This window comes from Protopterus annectens, chromosome 10.part0, assembly GCF_019279795.1.
Source record: "Protopterus annectens isolate FY-2018-M chromosome 10.part0, PAN1.0, whole genome shotgun sequence".
Taxonomy (NCBI): domain Eukaryota; kingdom Metazoa; phylum Chordata; order Ceratodontiformes; family Protopteridae; genus Protopterus; species Protopterus annectens.
Genome location: NC_056744.1, coordinates 836,889,033 through 836,912,260, shown reverse-complemented (window position 1 = coordinate 836,912,260; position 23,228 = coordinate 836,889,033).

The following is a 23,228-nucleotide window of genomic DNA, read 5'->3' as shown; positions in this document are numbered from 1 at the left end:
TGTATAATTACTTCATTTCTCCTACCTTCAGCAATTTGCTAGACTCATATACATGTTTTGAGGAACAACGCATACATTATGGTGGGTTACATCTTGTCATTCTGTGCAGATCCACACAGTTGACAGGTATGGCCCACTGCCCACAGGGCTAGATGCTATGCCCATAGCAGTTGTTCAGCAGGACATCATTACTGCAAGTCTTGATGGCACATATCAAGCCTTCAAAATCATCTGTCCCATTATTACAGACCAAATACTACATTCACATACAATGGTGTCATGGTTTACATACCTGTTGTAGTAGTATGCTCTTTTCTGTGTTGCAACTCAAGGATGTCTGGCTTGATTGCTGTTTTTCCTGTTTGTATAACTTTTGTTTATAACGTTTAGTTCTGTTTTGGCTGTTTTTTTTTTGGGGGGGGGGTTCTCAATCTCCCTCTCTCTCTCAGTCTCTCTCCACTACAGGGATTGAGGTACTTTGAATAGGTTGAAGCATGCCTTTTATAGATGTTGCTCAGGAGCAGGTGATGATCTCTGCACCAATTGGTGTTATCCACTTGCTAATTGCATACAGCCAGCTGTGTACTACTCCCAACAGCCAATCTCATAGCAACCCACTACTATAAATGCCTGCAGAATTGTGGGGGATTATCCCTTTACCTTTCCTGAATGGAAGACATCCTTCCTGTGTGTAGGCAGCATTGTTACAGACAGCAGGTGGCAATACCTTCCACAACAGGACTTGCGGACACAGGACACATGCAAGTTTGTATAAGGTTCAAGAACTACAGACAGAGTGTAAGTAGTGCTGTTGCCTGCATTGCATACTGCTGGTTTTACAGGGTTTGTGTGTACATGCTAGTTTTGCATGAAATGCAGTCTATCTGCATAGCTCTCAACTGTGGGCCTATCCACATGATGGCCAGAGGGTTGGCTGTTATGTTTTGTCTGGGGTAGGTCCATATATATGAGGGCAACAGCTGGACAAAACATGTGTGACCTTGTACATTCCATAGGTCAGTGTGTGGTACACAGTGTTATTTGCCTTTGTACAACTTTTTATGGGGGAGGGGTATTCAATGCTTTTAACCTAGGCTGTTACAACATGTGAGGGATATCTATGTTAAGACACATTGAGGTATATGGCTGTACATTTCCATACTTTTCTCCATGAGAACAGTGGTGGCCTGCAGTTTACAGTGGTATACACAGTTCTTTTTGTCAGTGTGATAGTGACATTTTAATTTAAGCATTGTTATGCAACAGATACATTGATATTTTTACAACTACTACGTTTCCCCCTAGGGGTTGAGTACAGAGTGTAATTGGAGGCTGCTGAACTACATCTGTAATTGTTGATTGTTTCTTATCTTCAAGGCAAGTGCTTTTTTACTGTTGTACTACTTGAAGGCCTCAGCCTGGACAGCATAGTATGTTATATGTTTCACATTACTTGCATCAACTGTTTTGTGCGAGACTTGCATTAATCAGTGATTATGTATTTCAAACACCTACGTGCTGTAACAAATGGCATAAACAATTCAATAGTACACAAATAAATTGTTCTGTGTATGCATACTGGTGTGTGGTGTCATGTCCTTTGCATTGTGTGTGGGTATATGTTTCATGAAAATATTATAATTTGTGGGAATGAGTGACACACTGGACATTTTAATAGGTGGCAAATACAGGACTTATGGTTGTTGGATATACTGTGCACCCTCTACATCTACTCTTTTTCTACATATCTATAGGTAATAATATCAAACCTTCAACTGTACAGAATGAGAGATTCAGGATGTGGTTCCAATGTGCGATTGCACTCCACATTTATATATGTGTATATATATATATATATATATATATATATATATATATATATATATATATAAATTTATGTTATATAAATATAAATTATAAATATATATATATATATATATATATATATATATATATATATATATATATATATATATATATATATATATATATATATATATATATATATATATATATATATATATGTCTGTATATAAACAGATATATATATATATATATATATATATATATATATATATATATATATATATATATATATATATATATATATATATATATATATATATATATATATATATATATATATATATATATATATACATACATACATACATACATCTACATATATAAAAACATTTTCCCTAATATTGAATGACTGTGCTGCATGATATGTTTGACAATACCCCAATGTTAGGTACAGCTCATATGATGTAGTGGTAATTCACTGTGGCTATGGTGTGCGGGGTCCTGGGTTCGAGATTTGCAAAGGCTGATTATTTTGTTGCTGGGCAGAACAAGGGATGTTGGATACAGAGCGAATAAGGCACTTTTAAGCAGTTGTAAGCAGGTTTGCGCGGGTTTGTGTGACGGTAAGCAATGCTAACTTCCGGTTAAATATGGTTACAGAAAGTTAGCTTCAAATTGCTTATTCTGTGTTCGCATTTCTTACCCCCACGCAAACAGGCTTAAACCTGCTTACTACTGCTTAAAAGTGTTTACTCCTGCTTACCCCTGTGCTAATTTCTTTAAAAGAAAAGAAAAAGGGGTGATAGGAAAGTGGTGGAAAAGGGGGAACAAAGAGGGAAAGACAATAGGGAAAATAGCTAGGGGAGATTTTTTTTCGGGAATAGATTGCTCTTCTTTTAAGGTGAGAGTAGGATGTTGGGGAAGGATAGTAGGTATATTTGGGGAGATAGGTTGGGTAGGATGACAGACAAGACAGACAAGACAGCATACAGGGGTGGTATATGACACATGTGAGGGGGTAAACACCTTGGATGGGGAGGGGTGTTTGGAAGTTGGAAGCCCATGAGCCCCCAAATGGAAACAGTGGGACTGAGGTCCCAACCCATGGGCAGTCATCACTGCACCTTTGTGGCCCTGAAGGTGGCTGTGATGGGGGCTGGGTAGGAGGGACAGGCTGACCCTCTAAATGCACCAAGCATCCCTCAAGCTGGCGTAGCAGCTCTCCAAACTCCTTGTGGAGCAAGTGACGCACCAGACCCCAGACCTGATGATGGGTGACAGTTTCCTGTCCAAGCCCGCTCCCGGGGGGCAAGCCCCATCCCCTGAGGCAGTTCCACCCAAAGGTGGTGCAGAACCAGCAAATGAGGAGGTCCCGGGGTGGGCCCCAGACGTGCTTTTGTTCATTGCCATGGCCAGATGAGGTGGGAGAGGTGGGTCCGCTAGGACTGGCCTTCCCAAACATGCTATGGTGTTGCAATTTTAAAACATATGTGGGTTAGTAATAGTCAACATATTCCAGGATTAGGTATAATAGCATGGATAGATATTCCCATCAACCCAAAACACCAGATTTGGAACATGTATAACAAAGAGAACACATGCATATATGGAACCACAGTGGCTATTACAACAGCATGCAGGTTATATTGATAGCAACAGGCCACCAATGTGGGAGTATTTCAACATGGAACATGCATAGAAATACATTTCAATATTTATCAAACAATAGGCCATATGTCCCAACAGTAGATTTAATTGTACACATACACATTGAGTTGTGTATTTAGATTATTGTTGCAGATATGGGGGGGGGGGGGTGTTGGGGGGATGTCACTTAACAACTTATATATCCCTGTAGTGCTCACAGCTTTCCTAGTCACTGCTGTAATCTGTACCTTACAGGTATTATTACACTACCCTATGGCCTTAGTTTGGATAGTGGTATGTTTGTAGACAAGTATATACGTGAACTGTGTTTTACCTACAGTCTACAACTCTTACCTAGTATACCTGTGGAGGAATTGTTTAAAACTACCTGACTGTTTGTACACATATTCCCACATTCCAGGTTGATGTTATGCGCATACCTCTCAATCTCTTATTGCACACACTCTGGTCAAGGCTTGACAACATGCAGGTGGAAATGGGACATATTTTGACAACTGCTCTCATAAACGTTTGGTGAGTTGCTACAATGACAGGTTTGTTTTCATATACATTTTCTGAATATTTACAGGTCTGACAATCAGTTATATGTCATTAAAAGCTGTCTAAAATTCAGAGATCATCACACTGATTTGACAGGGGGACAGGGTAACAGGCAGCAGATATGGGCCAATTATCTGGACATTCTGAACAAATCTGTACAGTTGAGGGTTTGATTATGCATACAGCTTACTACCACTCCCAGGATTCAAACCATGGCTGTGTCTGCTAAAAATAAAACAATTTACATCACAGTTGAGTATGCTATTTAGATATTGCTGTGTATCTCTTCACTGTTTTCTGTCTATAAGTCTCTCATGGTTTTACAGTCTGACCTTGTAATTACAACAGTCTTATACAGGCATTCCTAGACATTTTTATTGTGTACCACAGTGTGGTTGACAGTGCTGACTAATACATTATTATTCAGAGAAACTGCAACACTAACAATGCCATCTAATACCAGAATAAACAGTACCAGTCCAGGATTTATTTCCAAGCACAGTTTTCTTATCTGACAGACCTGTGGAGCGAATGTTTGTTCACACTACCTGAATGTTGCCACACACATATTACTGGATTCCACGTTATTATGCACATATGTCTCACTCTGTTACTGCACACACTCTGGTCATAGCTTTACAACATGGGGATAGAGATGGGACATATTTTGCATATTACTCTCATAACATTTTGATGAGTTCCTAGAGTGACAGATTTGTTCTTATAGACATTTTTCTGACAGTTATGATGTCTGACAATCAGCTGAATGTCGTTATTTACTGCCTAAACTTTTGGGATTATCCCACTAATTTCCCAGGGGGACAGGCAAAAATATAAGCCATTTATCTGAACAGTTGAGGGGTATGATTATGCATACAGCTTACTACCACTCCCAGGATTCGAACCATGGCTGTGTGCACTAACAATATGATAGTTTACATCACAGTAGAGTGTGCTGTTTGGATGTTGCTGTGTATCTTTTCACTGTTTTCTGTCTAAGTCACCCTCAGTTGTACAATATGACCTTGTGATTACAACAGTCTTATACAAACATTCCTACACATTTTATTTATGTAGCACAGTGTGGGTAACAGTGCTTAATGCAACAGTACTATTAAGAGAATGCAATACTACATTACCATATGATACCAGAGTAAACACAAGCAGTCCAGGAGTTAAACCTTTATTGGCAGGCCGTTACCCTTTTATTTAAATACAACCTTTATGAGACTCTTCCTGCCATATTGTCTGGTTTATTCAGTACATCCCATACACAATACAGTTTTTATACTGGCAATTAACTTTATACTGCTTTTATAATTATTTCTTATGACAGTAAATGCAAGATTATTACTAACCTGCCTCGCAACACAGCCTTTGCAGCCTACACGCATGGGCTTCCTGATTCACATCCCGCTTCACTGCAGCTGTCAGAGACATAGAGGAATATTTAGCCATACCTATCCATAATATACACGAGCTAGGCAATTATTAAACAGTTAGTAGAATGAGTACATACACACTGCTGGGACATCACCCCTCTGCCTAGCTTCTTGGATCCACTGATCCAAGAGCTCCCTCTTCCTCCATTTTAAGTCAGCATAGTGATGCCTGACCTGCTCACCAGTTCGAGGGATACCAGTGGCACTGGTGAGGTCACGGGCGAGATGGTTCCAGGCTTCCACTTTATATTGGGAGCCCTGGTACTGGCCCTGCAGCTATCTCTGTTCATGGTCTTTTACCAGGAGTTCTACCATGACCTTAGACTCCTGGATGCCCCAGCGCTGAGCTCGGAAGCGCGATCCTTGCCCAACAACGGCCATTGTGCCTAAAGGAGGAAGCTGCAAACAGGTATGAGATATATTCCTGCCTGTGGGGTTTAAATAGGGCCGATTTCCCATACTTTGCTGTGATTGGATGGTTTTGAAAATGCTAAGCTATGGGCAAACCTGCTTACCTATGGTTGGTATTGCTTAAAGGGTATACCAATGAGCAAATCTATTTAGCTGGGCTACTCATTGCTTACACCTGGTAAGCAGAAGTTTGCAATACTTAGCATTGCTTATTTTTAATTTTACTAACTATTTGCTGTATGGCATTGATTTATCATTCATTACATGTTATAAATTTGTTTAGTATCCGTGATTCATGTGTACATATATTGTATAGGGCACTTGTGTTTATTGGGGGATTTCACCACTTTATTAAAATTACACCTCACATCTGAACTTAATGCAGTACTCCAGTTCACAAATATATGTTATTTAATAGGTTATACAACAAAAAAAATGTTTATAAATTCCTTTCACACGTAAAATGTGAATTTGCTATAGTGAGGATTAAACCCAGAATAACTACTCGCAAAGTGAATGTTCTACCCATTACACTATTGTACTACTGTTTCTATTGAGTGAATCTTGCTATTTAACTTCTTGTGCCGTTTAAGCTGGAGCATGTATGGCAAAGCAACGAGCAAACCCGTGCAGCTACGGTTAAATGTTATCACATTTATAAAAAAAATAAAATTGTGATTGTTGTCATAGCTGTCATACAATCAGGAACAAATCCAGACAAAATCAGGGACAATCAGGGACACTTTTAACATATTAGTTCTATTAACTTGAGACATTTACGGCATTACAGAATGTGAATTAATGTACATTTCCTGCAGTGACATAAGTGATCACCTCTTAATTATTGTAATTATTTATTCAGTATAACTCCAATGGCACCAGTGTTAAGAGGGATTCAGAGGCACAATGCTGACATTTGAGTGTACATCAGGGACATCCCTGACAATCATGGACGGTTGAGAAGTATGCATTTGATGTACTGTGAGCGTTCTTGCTCATTGTAATTGCTGAACAGCAATTCTTGAGTGCAGGGGGGTATATAATGTCAGAGCTCTGTTCTCAGACACACCCCCTGCACTCTTCCACGCTCTATGTTCATTTAGGTGCAGAGGCAGAGCACCTTCATAAATATGCATGGCGCACTGCCGTACTGCACTTAAATGGTTGTTTCCATGCAGGAATAAGTTATACCTGCTCAGAACACTTCTGAATCCTGGGGTTAAGTCTTCTTGAATGTCATTGCATATTATTATGTATATAAGTATGTATTTATACAATATGGGCATTGTCTCTTTAACACAAATTATATCAATTAATTGCTGCTCTTACTTATATCTTCCTCCATTTGCTGCTCTGTTTCTTTGATACACTAGAGAAAGCACTGTTGTGCAAAAACTTGTGTTTAATTTTTCTACCATGAAGATCTTTAAGCCAGTTTTTGTTGTTAGCTTTTGTTTCTATCATTTTCCTGGGCTCCGAGCATCACTCATTTGTGCTGCCCATTTTTTGTTTTCTGTTATTTTTGCAATTTTTGGGATTGTGCTCACGAGACACTGAAGATATTGATGGAGCTATTATCCATCTTATAGCACACTGCAGAACATTTTAATTGATAAACAGTGTTTGGATTATCTGTTGACTCTAAAATTTAACCCTCTACTGGTTGAAGAAGAATATGTTATAAGTGAAGATCAAGAAGAACATACTGATGGCATACTTCAGTCTGTAATATCTGAATTGATTTGTACTTTGGAAAATAAAATTTATGAACATAATGACTGTAGTAACACAAGCTAAGTTTTGATACTTTCATAAAACAAGGCATAATACCAAAGGGTTTGAGAATACTTAAAATGCCTCCATATGGTAATAAACACCCACAGCATTTAAGATGCTGACTAGAGATTAATTTAAGATTAAGTATTGAATATATGAAGTTGATGAATGAGTTTTTTTAAATTATTAGAAGATGAACTGTTAACTAACATTAATGAACTATACTCTCATATTATAGCATCATGCTTAAAGTCCAAAGAAAAAGTAAAACTTGAAACTGTATTTGATTCAGTGGCACAATATGAGATATGTCTTATAGTGGTTAAAAGACAGAAGCTGTAAAAGAATACATTAGACTTCAGATGTGGAGATGTGTTTCACTGGCCAAGGGATGATAGGAGCACATATATTTCATTGAATGTAGACCAATCATTTCCTTTAAAACAGACTGACATGGTACCATGTGGCACTTCTGGGGTTTTAAAGCAAGATAAATGGGAAGTAAAAAAACAACATGGCATGCTTAGCCACTGTTCCACAGCAGAAGTCTTTTGGTTAAGTCTGCTGAATTTACAAACCTTCTGCTGCCATCTACTTTGAAAGCCATGATAAATTAAATTTCAGATATGAATAATGAAGAGGATTTTCTGGCACTAAATTGACCACTGAAACTACCTCTACCGATTTAAGGCAGAGAAAAATAAGAAAGAAAAGGAAAACTTTGCATTCAATAAGGCCTGAGAACACAGAGTGAATCTGAGGGCAAGAACAGGTGAACCATTCAGAACATGATATTGTACATAATAATTCATGTAATGAACTGACTGTGACTGAATGTAAGTTATTGAATAAGGACATGTCCTTTATTCCTGCATCTTGTGGTAAATTCGAAGATAGTTTGACTGAACTTAGAATGTTTACTAGATCTTTGATTTTAAACTGCTTTCCCTGAAAACTGAAAATATTTTGCATAGTTTGAAAAAAACTGCTACGTCAATGCAAATTAGTCATTCTGTTATTTTCTCTTTTGAAAAAGCATGTGAATGAGACATTTATGGTCTTTATGAGTCTGATGCATTTTTTAGATGTAAGAACTTAAGTAGGCTTGAAACAAATGCACAGACTAAAATGAATAAAAATAATATAATAATAAAAAATGCTGACAAGGGAGGAGCGATTGTTATTATGGATAAAGATAAATGTATTGCCTCAAATAGACAGCTTTTGTGTGATAATAGATTCTACAAAAGGATCAATAAGTTAAATATGAAACACTGTATTACTAATACTAAAGCTATTATTTTTGATGCGAGTGTGAATAATTATGTTACTAATGAACTGATATCTTTCCTTCATGTTGAATATCGAGTAACACCAGTATTTTATGGGTTATCTAAAATACACAAGGATGCTACATACCCACCTATGAGACCTATAGTGTTTTCTAGGGGGTGGATAACCAAGCCTCTTTCTATGTATTTGGAAAATACCTTGAAACCTTTACTTATTGATATACATAGTTTTATTAAGGATATTGATGATTTTTGTTCTGTTTATTTGATACACTTGAGAAGCACTGGTGTGCAGAAGTGTATGTGTTTTTTAACAATAATGTTTTTGATGTAGTTGATGTTTTTTATGTTGTTTGATTTTATTTCTACCATTTTCCTGGCTCAGAGCATCTCTTATTTGAGCTGCCCATTTTTGTTGAATCTCCAGTAATGCCAAGCGATATAGGTATCTAATCAGTGTGCTTCAAGTCAGGAGTTGAAATCCAAGTTTCCTGAAACACAAAGAGAAGAAACCCTTGGATTGTCCGTGTTTTGTATTGCTTGCATTTAAGGTACTCATAGGTTCATAGGTTCATAGGTAGGTACTAGGCGATCTGCCAGAAGGCATCTATAAGCCTAGCCAGAATATGTTGGCTTTCGCCACCCCCTTAGATTAGTTCCCTGTGCCTCTGTCCAGCAGAGCCATTGAAGTGATCCCTGGGGTAAACTTTCTGTTTCCCATCCACTCGTCAAGGTTTCTCTTGAAGAGGGTTAGTGAGGAGCTCTGCCTAATGTAGATTGGAATCTTATTCCAGGGCATGGGAAGTCTCTGGGACAGGAATCTATCCCTCCAGCATGTCCTATTTATTGTTGTGGTGAGGTTTAGATCCCTGGAGTGTGTGGCTCAAGGGGATATGGTTTTCTTTAGGTGGAGCATGTCCATCAATTCTGGGTTGGACATGGCCTTGTATGTCAGGCAGAGATCACCTCTGAGTAGGTGGTATGCAGCCAAGTACAGCTAGAGTTTTTTCAGCCAAGCTGCATAGGGCATCTGCTTGAGGCCAGTGATCCTCTTGGTGAGGAACTTCTGTGGTCTTTCCAGTTGTTGCAGGTGTCTTGTAAGGTACATCCCAAATGGGGCATTGTACTCTATGATGGGTCTGATGAGTGATGCGTAGAGGGGCCCAATGACCTCTTTTGATCTGGATGTGAACCCTTTTGTGATTAGGTGGGCCACATAGAAGGATTTTCTAACCACTTTGGCAATGTGATTATCAAAGGAGAGGTTACTATCTACTTGGGTCCCCAGATCCCTTATTATGTCTTCCATATTTAGGGGGCTACCACCTATGTGGTAGTTTGTGGGTACTTTGTTTTTTCCAAAGGGGATGACTATGCACTTTTTGGCATTTAGCTTGAGGCCAGCCATGGTTTTGACACCAGGTATCTGTCTCAGTGAGAACCTTTTGGAGGATGTCTGTGCCAGTCAGAGAGTCAATTATAGCCCCTAGTTTGCAGTCGTCTGTGAACTTGGTCAGCCATAGTCCTGTGCTTGCCTGTACCTCTGAGAAGTATATGCCAAACAAGAGGGGTCCTAGGACTGAGCCCTGGGGAACACCACTTGTAACCGGTTTAGAGTCAGACCTAGCTCCCGCAACTCTTACCATGTGGGTTCTGTCCGTGAGCCAGTTGGCAACCCATCTCGTGATGAAGGGGTTTATGTTCAGGCTGGTGAGCTTGTCTATAATACCTGAGTGGAGAATGGTGTTGAAGGTCTTTGCGAGGTCTAGGTAGGCTGTGTGGACCACCTTTCCCTCGTCTATAGCCTTGGCGATTGTCTCAAAGAATTCCACCAGGTTTTGGAGGCATGATCTGCCCTTAACAAAGCTGAACTGGGTAGGGTCCAGTTTTTGGAGGTTTCCAGTGTCTTTGTTAATGAGAGCCATGATGATGCACTCCATAACTTTGCAGACCAAGCTAGTCAGGCTTATAGGACGATAGTTCCCAGGGTCCGTTGTGGCTCCACCTTTGTGGAGTGGAATAACCATTGCTGTACGCCACTCTGTGGGCACATAGCCTGTGGAAAGGCTGAGTTTAAACAGTGTGTTTTAGTGAGGGGTTAGTTCATCTTTGAGCTTGTGTAGGATGCAGCCTGGTAAACCGTCTGGTCCCATTGATGCTGTGCTTTTGCCTTTGGAGAGGGCTGTTTTAACCTGAGTGTCTGTGATTTCAGGGGCATTACATTCTTCTGGTATAGTTATGGGCCCTTTTGGGGGTGAGAGGGGGTGAAGTTTGCACTGAACCTGTCTGCCAGAATGTTGACTATATCGATCGGTTCAGTGTATTTTGTGTCATTCTGCACTAACTCTGAGCAGATCTGAGAATTGCCATTTAGATTCTTGACATAGCTAAAGAATGCCTTGTGGTTATCTTTGGAGTCCATGGCAATTTTTTCTTTCAAAGCTAACCTTGGATGATTTTATGAGGGAACGTAGTTTCTTGCTGATACTGATCAGGGATGTCTTCCCTACTTGGGATTTTACTCTTTTCTGTACTAGTTTCCTTCTTCTATTGTATAGCTTGTTTATGGCAGTGGTCCACCACACTGGTTTCCTTTTCTTGGAGGAGTGAGTCTTGGTTTTGTTTGGGATAGCACGATCCATGCATTCTTGTAGGTGCCTGTAGAGTGCATTAGTAAAGGATTTTGCAGCTTGGACAGCGTTATCCTTTAGCATGGGGGCTTTGAAACTTCCCACCTCAGTCTTAAGTAATGTGAAGTTTGCTTTTGAAAAGTTTTTCACGGAGGTTTCTTTGACTGGGGGTGGTGGCGGAATGTGGATATCCAGAGTGATTAGTTTATGGTCAGATCTCACCAGTGAGGGGTTAATCTCCGGTGTGGAACACCGGTCGCCCATGTTGGTGATGACCAGGTCCAATATGTTGTCACCTCTGGTGGGGGTGTTGTCCAGTTGATCCAGGGCATTTGAGTTTATAAATTCTAGGAAATGTTGGGCAAGGGAGTTCATACTTGAGTAGTTCTCCCAGTTAATGTTTGGGTAATTGAAATCGCCCAATATCAGGGTGTTTGGGAGGACCTTTATCTTTTCCCAGTGTTTCCAGGAATGTGGAGTGGGGGTCCTGGGACATGGTGGGTGATCTGTAGCTAAGCTATAATTTGAATAACAGTTTTGCCCAATGTTAGTTGCACGTGGATGATCTCTGAAGCATCTTGCTGTGCTACTAACCTGGAGGTGTGGGTATCCTTGATGAATATGGATATTCCCCCGCCTTTTGTATTTCGGTCCGGGTTTTGTGGCCAAAATGTATGGTATAAGTTGTAGCCTGGTAGTGCCAGGGTGCTCTCTGGATCCATAAACCAGGTTTCTGTTACTGCACATATATCGCCTTTCACCATACTGAGGATTGCCTCGAGTGCATGCATTTTGAGGTTTAGACTTCTGGCATTGAGCAGCATTACCTTCAGTTTTTTGTTACTTGTGCTATTTACGGCAGTGGGTTTGTCTTTTGAGCCTTGCCTAAAAAGGCACTATGGGGGTGGCAAGAGCCTTGGCCATTATTCGAAAGCCTAAGGGTGACAGGTGCAAGCCGTCTCTAGTGATGCAGCGTGGCTTGTCGAGCATGTCATCCCAGGCTGACAGACACTGGATCCCCTTTGAATGACACCAGAAGCTTAGCCAATTGTTGAAATTGATAATTTTTTCTCTGTACCATGGTATCATTCTTGGTGAGGGCAGGATGCTACTCAGGGTCAGGGTCATACCGGCCTGGGCTACGTGATCAGAGAGCTCCTCCATGTCTCTTTTCATGTAGTCCAGGGAGGTACGGCTCAGGTCATTCACACCAACACTGACAATGATAGAGTCATATTTGTACTCGTTCTGGAGTGACCTGAGTACTTGTGTTATGTGGTGGATCCTGGCACTCGACAGGCAACTAACAGTAACCTTCTCCTTGTTCAGCCTAGTGAGTGGAAGGTCAGTGTGCCTGACTATAGAGTCACTTATTACTAGTGTGTTGGATATGTTATTTTGCCTTAAGGGCTGTGATTGTGTGGCACACTGGTTTTGTGAAGTATGTGTTTCATGGTTTCTGTTGTGGGGTGGAAGTTGCTTGGACATCTGCATTGGAGGTCTCTGTTGCTTTTGCAGATTTTTATTTAGCGCCTTCGAGTATGTTTTTGTGTTTTTATGTGTGTTTTTTTTTCAGTTCTGGTTTCATAGGTGTATTTGAGACTGGTGGTGTGATGCAAGTAATTCTCTTCTCCTCTTGACTGCCTGGTCCAGTCTTGGGTTGAGAGAGCTTAGCCTCCAGTTTGGCTGTATAATTGCATCTCTTTCATGTATTAGTGTTTGGTGGAAGGAGGAGAGGGTTGTCTGTGTACATGAGGCAATTGTAACATTGCCTCAAAATGCCCAGACTCACCAGTTGGACTGGAGAGTACACCTGAAACTGCCCTTTGGACATGCCTGGATAGGTACAGTCAACTGTTTTACTGAACGGTTGGTAAGGTTGAATAGAGATCTTTGTGCTTCTCTACAGTATAGGGGGGATCAAGTGCTAAGGTTTATTAGTGCTTGCTATGAGTTTTGAGCAAGTGCCAGGATGAGAGATGAATGATTTGATTTCTTAAGTTCAAAGTTTGTCTAGTTCCAAGGGAAAATTGAAGAGTAGACTTTGTGGAGCCGGGAATAGTTATACCCTAGCTAACTGGCGCTGCCCGGCATGCAAAACCTTGCAAATGCTGGTTTTATAGCAGGAAAATGAAAGAGATAGAAATTAGCCCAAAATGGCCAATAAACTACTAATTTCTGGGATGAAACCACTCCTCTAGGGACAGATAGGCTGCTCAAAGCTCCCTCTCTCACAGTGAACAGAGAAACTTTCTTCTATCCAAGTAAGGTATTGGCAAACACAGAAACTTGTAACACAGCCCTGAATTCAGCACTAACCTGAAAACTGGACTAAACTAGCTTAGAAAGGTGGGAAAACAATTTTTTTTTTTTGTTTTTTTCCAGAAAATAAAACAGATACAATCAAAAAACACTTTAAATGCAGAGAAATAGCTATCACACTTGGGTGTGTAGCTTACAACAGTTAAATAGGTAATTTAAACACAAAAACAACTTTGTTAAAGTGCAGGCAGTAAAATAAATAAATTATGTAGCTGAAACAAGCTTTTTAAATCACAGAAACTAGAAAATCAGCGTTTTAGGCGGAATTAGCTAAAGGCAGCAAGAAAATGCAGAAAAATTATACTTAATCACTCCAAAGTCTCTCTTTTGTCTCTCTGCTGCTGTAGAACTCTACAGGGCACCATGCAGGAGCTTGCTGAGCTGTATACTTGCACAAAAACCTTGCAAATGCGGGTTTTGTAGCAGGGAAATAAAAGAGATAGAAATTAACCCAAAATGGCCAATAAACTATTAATTTCTGGGCTGAATCCACTCCTCCAGGGACAGATAGGTTGCTCAAAGCTCCCTCTATCACAGTGAACAGAGAAACTTCCTTCTATCCAACTAAGGTATGGGCAAACACAGAAACTCGTAACACAGCCCTGAATTCAGCACTAACCTGAAAACTGGACTAAATTAGCTTAGAAAGGTGAGAAAACAAGTATTTTTTTTTTGTTTTGTTTTTTTTCAGAAAATAAAGCAGATACAATTAAAAAACACATTAAATGCACAGAAATAGCTATCACACTTGAGTGTGTAGCCTACAACAGTTAAACAGGTAATTTAAACACAAAAATGACTTTGTTAAAGTGCAGGCAGTAAAATAAATACAATATGTCACTGAAACAAGCTTTTTAAATCACAGAAACTCTAAAAAAGCAGTGTTTTAGGTGTAATTAGCTAAAGGCAGCAAAAAAATGCAGAAAAATGATACTTAATCGCTCCAAAGTCTCTCTGTTGTCTCTCTGCTGCTGTAGAACTCTGTAGGGCACCAGGCAGGTGCTTGCTGAGCTGTATACTAGCACAAAAACCTTGCAAATGAGGGTTTTATAGCAGGGGAATGAAAGAGATAGAAATTAGCCTAAAATAGCCAATAAACTACTAATTTCTGGGCTGAAACCACTCCTCTAGGGACAGATAGGCTGCTCAAAGCTCCCTCTCTCACAGTGAACAGAGAAACTTCCTTCTATCCAAGAAAGATATGGGCAAACACAGAAACTTGTAACACAGCCCTAAATTCAGCACTAACCTGAAAACTGAACTAAACTAGCTTAGAAAGGTGGGAAAACAAGTATTTGTTTTAGTTTTGTTTCAGAAAATAAAGCAGATACAATCAAAAAAACACTTTAAATGCACAGAAATAGCTATCACACTTGACTGTGTAGCCCACAACAGTAACAGGTAATTTAAACACAAAAATGACTTTGTTAAAGTACAGGCAGTAAAATAAATACAATATGTAGCTGAAACAAGCTTTTTAAATCACAGAAACTCTAGAAAATCGGCGTTTTAGGTGGAATTAGCTAAAGGCAGCAAGAAAATGCAGAAAAATGAAACATAATCACTCCAAAGTCTCTCTTTTGTCTCTCTGGTGCTGTAGAACTCTGCAGGGCACCAGGCAGGAGCTTGCTGAGCTGTATTCGGAAAAAATCCAAAATGGATTTCCAAATGTCACTGTCTGTCTTTGTGACTAAAAAGGACATTCTATTCCACCAGTTTTTGACAGAATGAAACTTCTCTATGCCTCTTTGCTTATCAAAGAAAAGGTTAACAAGAGAGCTTTGACAAAAATTCTGTCTTGTAACCTGATTGTAAAATCTCTTTCAACCTATGAGGAAATTTTGTTCCATTTGTTTGGAAAATAAGATACCTTACCCCATTTAGTGAGTTATTGTAATGGATGGCAAAGATATGTGAACCTGAAAGAAGGGAGAAAAAAGTACATTTACCTCCTAGAACAGGCAAAAGGGAGTTATGTCTATAATAATTCACACAGGAGGGTTATAAATGGGTTGAACAATTGTAGTCTTCCATTTTTTAGGTCTGGTGCTTTTGGTTGGTGTGGTTTGGTCACAAGGATGAAGCCCGGGTGGCCAAACAAAGACAACCGTGGGTAAATCTAGCATTACTCACACCCAGATGTGGGTTATTGTTATTATACAAGGACATTATTTAAGAAAAAAAAACTTACTTTTCTTAAATAATGCCTTTGTATAATACCTGCATAGTGCCCTTCCATGGTTTTCTGCTATCCTGGGGCTTTTTCCTGATGTACTGTGCATGCATATGCTTACGCAGTACATCAGAGCTATGTTGAAGAAGCAATGGAGAAAGGAAGATCTCCGTTGCTTTTTTAAAGCTGTCTCGCTATGTTAAACGAGTTTAACATAGCGAGATATCTTTATAAAAAGCAATGGAGAAAGGAAGATCTCCGTTGCTTTTTTTAAAGATATCTCGCTATGTTAAACATTACAGCAACGGAGATCTTCCTTTCTCCATTGATACCTAACAGAAACAAACAAAAAAAAAAATCAAGACTTATACTAATGGAAAAATTCTGGGTGACTGGACCTTTTTCCATTAGTGCAAGTCGGATTTACAACGGGCAAGCTGGTTGGGCTGGCCAATCAGAGTGCACATTTTGGAATACTAATCGGCAGTCATTGTATAATAGAACTTATAGATTGGGTGAACTGCAGATCAGCATCCTGACTGGAAAATGAATGCTTTCCAGCAGGGTATTAATGCACAAGTAATGCCCACTGAAAAAGAAGTCCACCACTTCACAGCAGCATATCAAGCTGCTGTGGAGCTCAGACAGAAAAAACTAACAACCGTCATTATTTTGCATTCGCTAAGCAACACTTCCCTGTTTAACAAGTGTAAAATGTCAAAAAAAAGAAGAAAAGAAAATTAAAAGAAAAAGTGTATATGTTTATGTCTGTGTGTGTGTAAATGCATGTGTGTATGTGAGTGAAAGCGGGATCAATCGATCTGTTATTTTACATTCACTGAGCAGCTTTTTTGCTGTTTAGCGAGTGAAAAACTAAATATAACAGAAAAAAGTGTGTGTGTGTGTGTGTGTGTGTGTGTGTGTGTGTGTGTGTGTGTGTGTGTGTGTATGTATGTGAGCTTGTGTGCATGAAAGTGAGGTGTGTGTGAGTGAGACAGAGAAAGACAGAGAGAGGGAGAGTGAAGAGTGAGAGTGATCCAACATTGGCAGCAGCAGCATTCAGGAGGTTTATATACCCCTCAGCTCTTAGATCCTGTTAAAAAAAAATCACAAAGTTGCTTCCATAATAGGACTTGTGTTAGCATGCATTTTTCCAAAGTGCAAGTGTTTGTGTGTGTGTGTGTGTGTGTGTGTGTGTGTGTGTGTGTGTGTGTGTGTGTGTGTGTGTGTGTGTGTGTGTGTGTGTGTGTGTGTGTGTTGGGGGGGGGATTCTGTGTGACAGAGGGAGAGACAGTGAGATGATGGAACACTGGCAGCTGCAGATAAGAGGTCTGCATACTTATCAGCCTTTTAGCTCAAGTAATCTGGATAAAGCCTGAAATAAAGGGGGAACAAAGAATCAAAATATGAACAGATTTTAAATGTCATACTTAAAAAAAATCAAAAGGTAAGTTAAATAACAGGATTTGTGTTAACATGAATTTTCTGAAAGTCAAATGTTTGTCATTATTTAGTGACTTCAATCCCCAATGACTGGCAAGAAACCATTTTAGCATTAAAGGGCTAAAAATAAAGCAAATATCTAGATATTTTTAAATTATATATTTTGCATGTAAAATGCTTCTTCTAACACAATTTACATATACTACAGCAACTTTAAAACATTAGGCAGAGGAACTATTTTACATCAAAAATATATAAAATAAATAGTAATAAAAATGTATATAAGTAAAATACAACAACTTTACAGAGAACCCATTCTCCAAGTGCAATAATGCCCTCCAGGGTGTGTGTTAATATAGCAATAACCCACGCCTGGGTGTGGGTAATGCTAAATTTACCCACGGTTGGCGTGGTTTGGTCCCGAGGCCCAAGGACCAAACAAAGCCAACCGTGGGTAAATTTAGCATTACCCACACCCAGAAGTGGGTCATTGCTATTATACCATGACATTATTTAAGAAAAGAAACTATTACTTTTCTTAAATAATGGCATAGTATAATGCCTGTTTACTGCCCTTCCGCAGATGTCTGGCATCCGCGGCAGTTCTGATGTACTGCGCGCCTGCGCAGTACATTAGAGCTGTGGGCAAAAGCAACGGAGAAAGCAAGATCTCCGTTGCTTTTTTTTAGTGTCTCGCTAACTATGTTAAATGAGTTTAACATAGCAAGACAGTTTTAAAATAAGCAACGGACATCTCCGTTGCTTATTTTTAGTGTCTCGCTATGTTAAACTCATTTAACATAGCGAGACACTAAAAAAGCAACAGAGATCTTGCTTTCTCCGTTGCTTTTTTTTAAAACACTGTCTCGCTATGTTAAATGGGTTTAACATAGCGAGACAGTAAAATAAGCAACGGAGATCTCCGTTGCTTATTTTAAAGCTGTCTCGCTATGTTAAACCCATTTAACATAGCGAGACAGTGTTTTAAAAAAAAAGAGTTATACTAATGGAAAAAGTCCGGGCGACCGGACCTTTTTCCATTAGTATAACTCGATTTACAACGGGCACGCTGGCCAATCAGCGTGCACGTTTTGGGGGGGTCATGGTATAATATGTAATTAATGCCTTTCCAGGGGTGTAGGGGCCTTCTACCCTGGGTAGGCATTAATTGCACATTAACGCTCACCCTGGAGGACATTATTTATTGCTGAAATCTCAAACTGATTACGTTCAGACAGCTGTTGCATGTCAGACACCTAGCTACTAGAAATTTGTTCACTACTAAAGGTAGGAAATCAGAACTTTAGTAGTTGCCAGCATTATACATTGTTGTTCGTTTTGTGATTAGGTGGAGCGAGAAATAAGAATATTTGTGTATGTTTCATGGACAAAGGGTCTCATAAATCAGAGTACACCATAAGTGGAAATAGTTATTCAGGATGGCATTGAAGCATTTCTACATCATATCTTAATAACAGAGAACTTACTGTCATATACTTAGTTAGATAAGGGGTAATAACCACAATCACCTGTTTTTAAAGCAAGTACTTAAAATCAACATTAGAGTTGCAAGCAATATTATATACAGTAGACTGGCTAACACTGAAAATGAAATGTACAACTTCTAGTCTCTTAATAAAGTATTTGTTTATTTATTTATTTTTTTGCTCTCCCTGCAGTTTGGAGATGACCTTCAGCTTCTACCAGTGCCACTCCTCTTTCATCAGGTCTACCAGATTTTTCTCAAACCCATGCTCAGGGCCAGTTAGGAGACTGAGGCACCTTGGTGCAATTTCATACTGCTGCCAAAAATGGTTATGCTTTAACCCCTTTACCTCTCATGCCTTTGTAACATTGCATGGGTTTGATATACAGTGGTCTGGCCAAGCTAAACTATTGCTCACTTTCACAAGTGGCTGACATTAGCAAGCTGCCACACTTGCCCTCAGGAAGCACTTAGCAGAGGCTTTCTCTTGCCTCAGCCTGGTAAATTTAACTGCATTGAGTGCCCCTTGCATGCACCCTCCACTCCTCTTCTTAAGATGGGCACATTCATCCTCTCCCAGGATGGACATGCCCACCCTCGCTGCCAGATCCTCAGATGCCAGAGCCCCTAATCAAACTCTTCTGCGGCATAGTCAGATCATTATTCTTCTGTGCCACAGCACTGGACAAACAGTGTTTATTTACAGAAATTTACATCATGTGCAGCAGCACGTCAGTTGAGACTTTTATATTGCTTTTTCACTTAAAAAGAACTGCAAATGTCAACGGTTTGTATAACATTTCTTCACTAAGCAGCATAGATTTTACTAGCAATAGTTAAGATTGTTCTTTCCATGAGCAACTGAGGAATGTATTCAGGGTGACAAGTGGTTTGAGCCTTCAGATTCACAGGACTTTATATGCCATTGTAAAGTTGAGGACAAGGTGAACTTGTGTGGTTATCCTTACAGGGATGGAACATTTCTTGACAAATAAGAAATGTCTCCAAATCACATAAGAAGGTGATAGAAGCATGTAACAGCTTCTTCAGCACATACTCCTTTATGCTTTTATCAGCATGTATGCTGGCAGGATTGTAAAGTTAGGAAGTGCCCCAGTAGTATATCAAGCTTTGAATCCTCGGTGTATGATGCTGCTAGGCCATATAGTTTGGTCTTTTACCACAATATCTTCTTAAAGAAGAACAGGCTGATTTTATGCAATACAAAATGCTACCATCTAACTTTGACATCAACTTTTTCAAAATGGGCCAGTAACCATATTTTCCACAGTTCAAAGTGCTGCTCCTTGACAAAAAGATACATACAAATGCTGATTCACAGACCAGGGAACTGCCACTGTTCTTGCATTTATCAGTTCATGTACCAGTGTGATGAATGGCTGCATACAGGCCCAGTTTAGACATGCATGACGCACTGTGGCTGGAAGCTGTTGGCACTAGCCTGAAGGTCCTTTTAATGGTCTATATTCAGAAGTATTACTATACTATACTATAAATCAAATGCATTTTTCATATAACTCTGGCTGTTGTAAATCCTTCAGTGTATAAAATGTATATAATAGAAAAAGGTAACTTTACTGACTATAATTTTTTTTAAGTGGAAAGTAGCAAAACTGTTGAAACAAATTAAATAAGCTTCGTAAATGTGCAAGTATTTGTAGTGCTTAGACGTAGTATATTTTTTGAGAACTAATGCTCAAAAACATATACGGACAGTGGTGCAGCAGTAGAGTTGTTGCCTCACAGCAAGAGGTTCTCCGGTTCAGTTGTTGGCTGGGGTGCCTTTTGTGTGGAGTCTGCATATCCTCTGCATGTCCTCCCTGCGTTCATGTGGGTTTCCTCCGGGTGCTCCAGTTTCCTCCCATGTTATAAAGACATGCATCTAGAGCGTTTCTCTCCAGGCCTCTGCTGAAAATTGGCTTTGTTCCAAGTCGGACTTTCCTGATAATAAAATAAATAAATAATGCATTAGACTCACCCTTAACCCATCACTATTCCCACAGCTAAAAGCCTCTGGAGACACAAAAATCATCACCCACTTCTGAATTTAGACAGGAGGAGCTGCCTTGGACTCTTTTTAAGTAGAGAGAAAGAAAAAATGGAGAGATTCTGATTTATTTCTGGACCATGCAGAGGAACTGCACTTTTGAACAGAGGTCAAATTGGATTTAATTTGTTTGTGAAATTATGCAACTATGTTTTTGACTTCTAACTCAGGCGCATGCAGAATTTAGCATACCTCTTCAGCTACTGGTTAAAAAAGGTCTAGATAAGCTCATAATTAAAATTTTTCTTTATGCCATTCATCTGTTTAAATACATCTATTTTTTTTCTTTGTAACAAGCTTAAAGCTGCTTCTACGTTTCATTTTACCAAGTGGAATACTTAATTTTGCTTCATTCTATTAAAGGGACTCTTTATTCAGTTTTAAATGTTTGAAATTAACAATTTATCTGCTTTTATTTGCTTAATGGTATTTGCATTGTAATGGTGTACTAATAACTGTTCACATGTATTTTTCAAAGAATTGCTTCTCAAGCTAGTAGCAACATACAAGCATTTCAGACTCCCTATTGATATCTCAAGACTTGCTTTGCCTAATCCCGAGATACAAAAAAAATAAAAAATGTAAGAGAAGAACAACTATTGAACATCACTCTTCTCCTACAAAATTGTTTTTTTTTTTGCAGGAGTGCAAATGTCATGCACCCCTGATGCTCCAAACACACACACACACACACACACACACACACACACACACACACACACACACACACACATATATATATATATATATATATATATATATATATATATATATATATATATAGGCCCGGGGAGAAAAGCTCCACAATTAAAATATTACAGACGTAGTTACAGATGAAGAATCCTAGCAATTAAAATATTACAAACATAGTTACAGATGAAGAACATAGTACATTCAATAGATAACTAGCATCTGTTCCATCCACAAAGTTATAGCAGATATTAACAATTGTTACAATAAGAAGTTATTGCCATATAATAAGTAGATAGGCATGGAAGTATCAGAGCTTGCTGTAATCAAAGGTAGTTTGTGGGGTGGAAGAGAGGTAGAGGGAAGATGGGGTGGGAGAAGTTAGAGGGGAGAGTTACGAGGGCATAGCCAACATGTTTTTAGGTACACTTTAAGTAAAGCTTTGAAGTGGGTGCATGATGGTACAGAGGTTATTGTGGGGGGGGGGTTCCATAATTTGGCTATAGCACCAGAGAATAGTGCTTCTTCAGCAGTGCTATTGACAGTAGTAACCTGTAACTGATTTTTGCTGCTGGATCATAGTGGTCTGGTGGTGAGATAGGGTTGGAGCAGATTCTGGAGGGATGGGACCTTTAGAGGATGGTGTACTAGTTTGTGGGTGAGTGCGAGTTGATACCATTGAAGAAGGTGAGGGAGTTCTAGCCATTTTAGTTCAGTAAGTGAGAGACAGTGGTGACTGTGGTAGGTTCATCACAGTTGACATCAGAAAGCAATTTAGGTACAACATATTGCAATGTTTTATCAAAAGAATGACATAGCCCTCATTACTAGTGACTAGACATGAACATTCCCCAACAGCTTCATGAGTCTCTCTAATATGAAAACTTCCTCTTCTAATGCTGACTCCCATAGTTTCTCCTTCCCAAGCTTGAGCACCCTTGGACCCACATTAATCATGGCCTTGGCTGAGGGAAGCTCTGATATTTCTCCATTGTCTTTCCATACATTGCCTATGTACAAACTTACATTGGGGGGGCAGTCACTGGATGTATATGCCTAATCTCAAATTTCTAACTGTGTATTCCTTCTCACAGGTTGTCTCTTGGCTGTAAGAGCTGCACTGATAAAACAATTTTTCCAACTTCTATTGTTGGCTATTAGATGCTGCCTGCAATGTCTGTTTCTCTTTGTGATATTGTACCAGAACTACATGCCAGTGACTTATTATTTTGGTGAGGTATGTTCATAGGTTGGGAGGGTGGCCTAATGATTAAGGTGTTTGTCTTACAAACACAAGGTGCAGGGTTTAAGTCTCACAAGGGATAACTGGCTAGGCTTAAAATGGCTCGTAAGGGAAGTTAGCTTAGTACTAATCTATGAATCTATGAATCTATATCTCTGATTCTCATGTCTCTCCCTCCTGTGTATCTTCACTCTTATCAAGATGTGTAGATACTTGTATCTTCAATCCTGTATGCTAT